The following is a 6,000-nucleotide window of genomic DNA, read 5'->3' as shown; positions in this document are numbered from 1 at the left end:
AACCTCCCTGCTCTTTGTGGTTGAAACTGTGCTTGAAATTCACTACTCTACTTAGATAATTGTTTGTGTGGGGTACAGAGATGGGGTAGTCATTTAAAAATCCTGTTCAAGACTATTATGGCACACAGACAATTCCTCGTGACTCGTTCACATGTTCATCCTGGGGAAAACAAGATGAGTAAAGGATGATGAGTATGAGCAAAAATATATAGAAATGTGACTATGTTTTGACCAACTTTATTTCACCTGAACAATATTAATCAATTCTAAATACTATAACAAATACAAAAACGTCTCATAAATCTAATTTATTTACATAATTCAAAGTTCACAGAATAATACCTTATATTTTCGGACATAATGCATTTTTGCTTCAGCGTTGTTCTCCTCTTTCTTTAACCAGGAGGAGTGGTCACTTTAAGGGCCGTATTAATGTAAAGCAGGTGGTAAAGAAGCCTTTGTTATTCACTTCATGATGAATTCTCCCACTTTACATCATGTCTTTTTCACCAGTGGTTTACTCCTTGTGCATGGGCTGTGGAAACTTGATAAAAAAGTGTATTTTACCATGAAATGAGTAGGCACGGATAAATGGCTAGCTTTGGGGTTTTGTCCTGCCAATGCAGTCAGCCTATTGGGGGTCCACAGACTGGGCGGGTTTTGACCATATGTCATCATTCCGAGCCATGGTGTGGGCGTGTCACTGTGGCAACCGCATCAGCTGTGGCCATTGTGTGCCGGAACTCAATGGCCCATATATTCATTGCAGGACTATTGCGGGCCCGCAACAGAAACAAATTGATACATACAAGTTCCAGCCCCATTTGGCTTGCATGACACATTTCCAAAGAACAAAAAAAGAACATTTTAGCCTGTTGGAAATCTTGAGAAAAGCTTGGTCGTCATGGAGATCGGGCAGCGAAGCCGACACGGCCCATTAAACTCCAATCAGATGTAAATTTGTGGCTGCCTCCGGCCTCACAGGCTGAGAGCCCCCTTCACACTGCAGACACAAATTAAACAGTTTGTTTGCCAATTCACATGTCATCTTAATGGCTTTTTATTCATTTGCCCTTTGTTTAAATGAACAGAATTACAAACCGTCATTGATTTATAATATCGGGCCACTTCAGCCTGCCTGTCTGTGATATGGGCTAAGCCTCTCACACCCGGCCGGCCTAGCTAGATACTAGAAGATAGAGGACACTTTTAGGACGTTTTAGTGTTATTTAAAGGCAGACCTTCAATCTTATGAGAGGAACCTACATGCACAATTATCAAGGGCTATGCATATATTTTCCTAAAACGCATTTTCCCGTTTAGCCTACATCCCGATATAAATCATATTTTAGGAAAATGTAATACATCTGATATAGCCTACCTGTTAAATGTATGTTGTCTAGCTCAAGACTAAAGTAATGGCTCACAAGATTTTTCAAGTGAGTATATTTATCAAGTGAGGTTAATAAAAGTACACACACACACACACACACACACACACACACACACACACACACACACACACACACACACACACACACACACACACTGCTTTGTAGAACAAGGCTTTTAAAAATATACATTAAAACCTTTTCTATCAATTCCTTAAGGGGTGTGCATCCTGTGTATATCAAATGACAGGCCTCAAGATGATTTAGTTGGAATCATTTAATTTTCGATGGAGCAGTTGCATTGCACACTTGTTTACTATAGTGATGAGCCAGCTATAAATCTGATCTGTTTTTATTGTGTCTCTCTACTACAGATGAGTCGTCAGCTGGTTCTAAAGGGCTGGTCCAAATTCCCAAACATCATACTGTTGGATTGTATTACAGCAATGTCTTATGTTTTGTCCAGTTTCAAATATACTCTCCGGTTGCCAGTATTGAAGACTCAGGACTGGGGAGTGTGTGTGGATGTGGTGGGTGTTTCAGAGTTTTTTTTTTATGTATTTGATAAAACACATGTTTTTTCTTCTTGAAACTTGTCTGTGAAGCAGGAAGTAACTTGATGGAAAACAGGGATGTCATTGGGTGATGCTGCGTCCAGGCAGGAAGCAATGTGCCCTCGTGATTGAGCAGAGAAAATATTTTGCTTGACTCGATGGCTAGAGATTTGTTCAACTCCGAGCCAGGCTGTTTGTCTGCTTAGGGTCACATGCACTGTCTGGTGTTATTGTAATTGTTAGGAGTATTATGTTTCACTCAGGCCTGGTCCACTATGTTAACGCTGAGGCCAGTAAGGGTACAGAACACCTCAGACCTGGGCCGTGTTCATTAGGGTTAAAGGATAAAAAATAAAATAAAATTTGCAACAGAAAACTGAAATGTATGTTACTTATTTACTTATTAAGTCCAGGTAGCCCTTGTTCCAGTCCATTTTCTGCCGTTTGGTGCCTAATGAACATTACCTTGATAATGATGTGTCCGCTCAACCTCTAAAACAGTCACTGCCCCCCTGAGATTGTAACGTCCTAATATCTTTCCCAAATAACTTTTGGTCGTCATAGTTATCACAATAGTAATTCTATGTAGTAGAAAGTCCAGCCTCAACATTTTCTAACATGCTACAATTGTTTTGTGGGTATATCTTTCCTTGCAAAGAAACAATTCATACCGTATCTTGCATAACCCTAGGATCAGGACTAACAGTACAATTTTTTATCTGCTCATTCACATTGTGACCTAGGATCAGGACTAACAGTACAATTTTTTATCTGCTCATTCACATTGTGAAAAACATGATTCACGTAGGTTCATGTATCACGCACAGTTTGTATGACCTTTATCATTGTCGAATATTAGATTATAAGGTGTCTTTTGGGTTACACGCCAATTCTATCAACTCAAAGGGAATTGATGTCAGTGCTTATGAATGGGATGGAATAAAGGAAATAGATGATGTGACAGTAATGAAACATGAGTCTGTGGCACTGTTGTTCTCCCTGTCTTCAGGAGGCTGTAGATGAAGCCTATTCTAGCTGTGGACTCATACAGTAAAACCATTATGTTGTGGTAACAGTGGACAGGCGGAGTGCAGCATGTCTTCCACTGGCGCCATCCCAAAACAAAGTAGGACCTGTCGTTGCAAGTGGAGCCGCGCACACACACACATGGTTTGACACGCACATAAACTCACACACACCGCTCTATCTGTCATGGACTTGCCCCGGGGCAGGGTGGCATACTCATTTGACAGAAGGATAAGTGATTACAGCAGCAACAGTAGCAAAGCTGCTCATTTTCATGTGGTATTGTTTCCCGATCCAACCTCCCAAGGAGAGTCAATCTCTCTATTAGACAGTCCTCTCCTGTCTCGACTGGTGGCACGGCCTAGCAGTGCAACAGGTCTGCTAACAGTTTGTTGTAGCTAACCATCCACCCATTCCAAAATAACCCTAATTTCCTATAATTGATGGAGTTTCTCTATTTTTGTAACACCTCAAACTATTCTTATTCAAAAGGAAAAAATAGATATATTTATCCAAGATCACAGCCAGAGGCATCATGACCATAGGGGCAACCTTGGGCATGTGCTCCCTCAGATTTGTCCTGCAAAATATTTGTTGTTTCTCTTTAATACTTCTAGCCACTTAGCAATTTTATGAAGTAGGCTTTAGCTAGCCCAGATAGGTTCCCAAACTCACAACCTCATAGCTACCAAGAAGCCATTTCAGGCTATCAATCAAGTTAGAGTAGCTAGCTTGTCTAACTATCTTAGCTGGCATGCCTGCTGGCAACTTCAGACTTTAGAAAGGCAAACAATAACTAAATGTACTGAATAAGACTCATTTTATTCAATCTATTACCCAGATTTGAGCAAAGATGCAAAGAAGCATATTTCGTTTCTTTAAAAAATTAACCACCTGTCAGGTGGATACAGACAGCCCTAAAGGTATTTTTTTATTTTATTTAACTAGGCAAGTCAGTTAAGAACAAATTCTTATTTTCAATGACGGCCTAGGAACAGTGGGTTAACTGCCTTGTTCAGGGGCAGAACAACAGATTTTTACCTTGCCAGCTCAGGGATTCGTTCTTGCAACCTTTCAGTTAATAGTCCAACGCTCTAACCGCTAAGCTACCTGCCTCCCCAATGCTTAGATATATACTGTAGAAAAATAGCATACTGTAGAAACTAAGCATAATGATTATGGCTCTGCAGGAAAAAGTAAATTCAGGTGTAAAATGCTTAATTCTACAACTTCCGGCCGAGGGGGCTAGCCCCCAGCCACCCTCACATACTTTGTGCCCCCTCAGAATTTTTGGGTGCATGACGCCCCTGATTACAGCAGCATTAGTGGCAGCTTCAGCTATTTTTTTTTTATATCATATTTTAAACTTTGAATTGGTGTGAATCTAATGTTCAAACAACCCTCTTAAAGATCCTCAGACGATTAAAGTCCATTAGCTGAGAAAGAGGTGGTGAGATTGAACGTGTCGACAGTATACCGACGTGGTTTTGTCTCTGCATTACTGTTTAAGGGAGGGTTAGGCATTCAGATAGAGGCAAAATAACGAGTGAAAATAGCCAAGATGGCTGAAAACAGGCTGTCTGGTATGCCTGGTGTCCACACAGACCCTCTTCTTGTCCACTGGTGGCTGTGGAGGATCCATTAAGTCCCTCATTCACTCCCTCCAGCTCTGACTGACAGGTCCCTGCAGCAAGTGTTTTCCTGCTCTCTAAAGAGCCTAACGTCCTCGCCATCACCTCACAGTCCAATAGGCCAATCGCCCCATCTGGTTGCTCCACCAAGGTTACAAGGGTGCCCTTAAGAAATAAGAGGGGGGAGAGAAAGAACGTTAAAGACGGAATAAAATTCTCTGCGGTCCATAGGCTCCAATTATTCAGAGCTTATCTATTCAGGTCCCCTGATCTCTAAATGAATAAAGTGCGGGCCGTATTACTGCCGGCTGGGTTCCCCTCTAAAGAGGCTGGAGGAGGATCAGGGGCCGTGGGTTACGGTGTCAATCTGGAGGTGACCCCCGGGGTTACAGTGGTGACCTAATGTAGTGACAGGGCTGACACATCCCCTCTTAGACCTCCTTCTAAAGACCCGGCTGGATAAATGGAGAGTGCAATCACATGAGGGAGTTTCCCCCCTTTCCTTCTTGCCCCTCTCGATTTTGAAGGAAAACTATAATCCTGAAGAAGTGCGTCTTGGCTGTTGACTTTAAAGTTAGCTTTAGAACCAGTGCTATGAAACTCAGAAGGCCCAAAAGTCAACCGGGTTAAGCTGACACTATTGCTGCTGTCGTCGGGAATGAGGGCCACATCCCCCCAAAAACGTAGAGGAGCACCTGAACAACAGATGGATGGACATGCAGATGCTCACATACGCATACACTTACACCCAAACAACATTTAAAATGTAATACATTATTTCTGAGAAGTCTATCATCTTTCCATGGAGCTGACATTGATTTTTTGCAAGAAATCAAAATCCTGATGCTTTCTCGATACATGAACGTCAGCGAGTTAATCTCCTCAAAACTGTGGATTAGATTCCCTCATAGAGCTCTCCACGGTTCGTCTGAGAGCCAGAGCCGTGAGCCCTGGCCTAATCTAATGGTCAGATCTTCTCCTAATGTTGCTCCAGTCAGACCATGCTCGCCCAGCACACACTGACAGACACAAGGAGCTCAGCCTCCCACGAGTCCAGCGCCTCGTCTCACTGGGCACTGGGCCAGGCTCTGGAGAACAAGGGCACCGCTGAGACCGAATGGGAGTCTGGTGCACCATGCACAGTCCGTTCCCCGAGAGTCGCAACTCTCAGATCTTTCAACAACTGTTGCAGAGGCCTTGCGAAAATGGTCAGGAGATTCTCATGCCACCACACAATGCCTAAACAAGCGGGTATGTCTAATTAAATTAAGTCCACGAGACTGTGCCAAGTGGGCGCTGGTCCCGTGTGACAGGGGTAAAAAGGCTGGGGGAGTAGGGAGGGGAAGAGGGTGCCCAACTAATTAAACTCTATTTACTTCAGTCTGCACCCACCTCTTT

Source organism: Salvelinus fontinalis, chromosome 2 (assembly GCF_029448725.1).
Source record: "Salvelinus fontinalis isolate EN_2023a chromosome 2, ASM2944872v1, whole genome shotgun sequence".
Classification (NCBI taxonomy): Eukaryota; Metazoa; Chordata; class Actinopteri; order Salmoniformes; family Salmonidae; genus Salvelinus; species Salvelinus fontinalis.
This window is presented reverse-complemented; position numbering follows the sequence as displayed.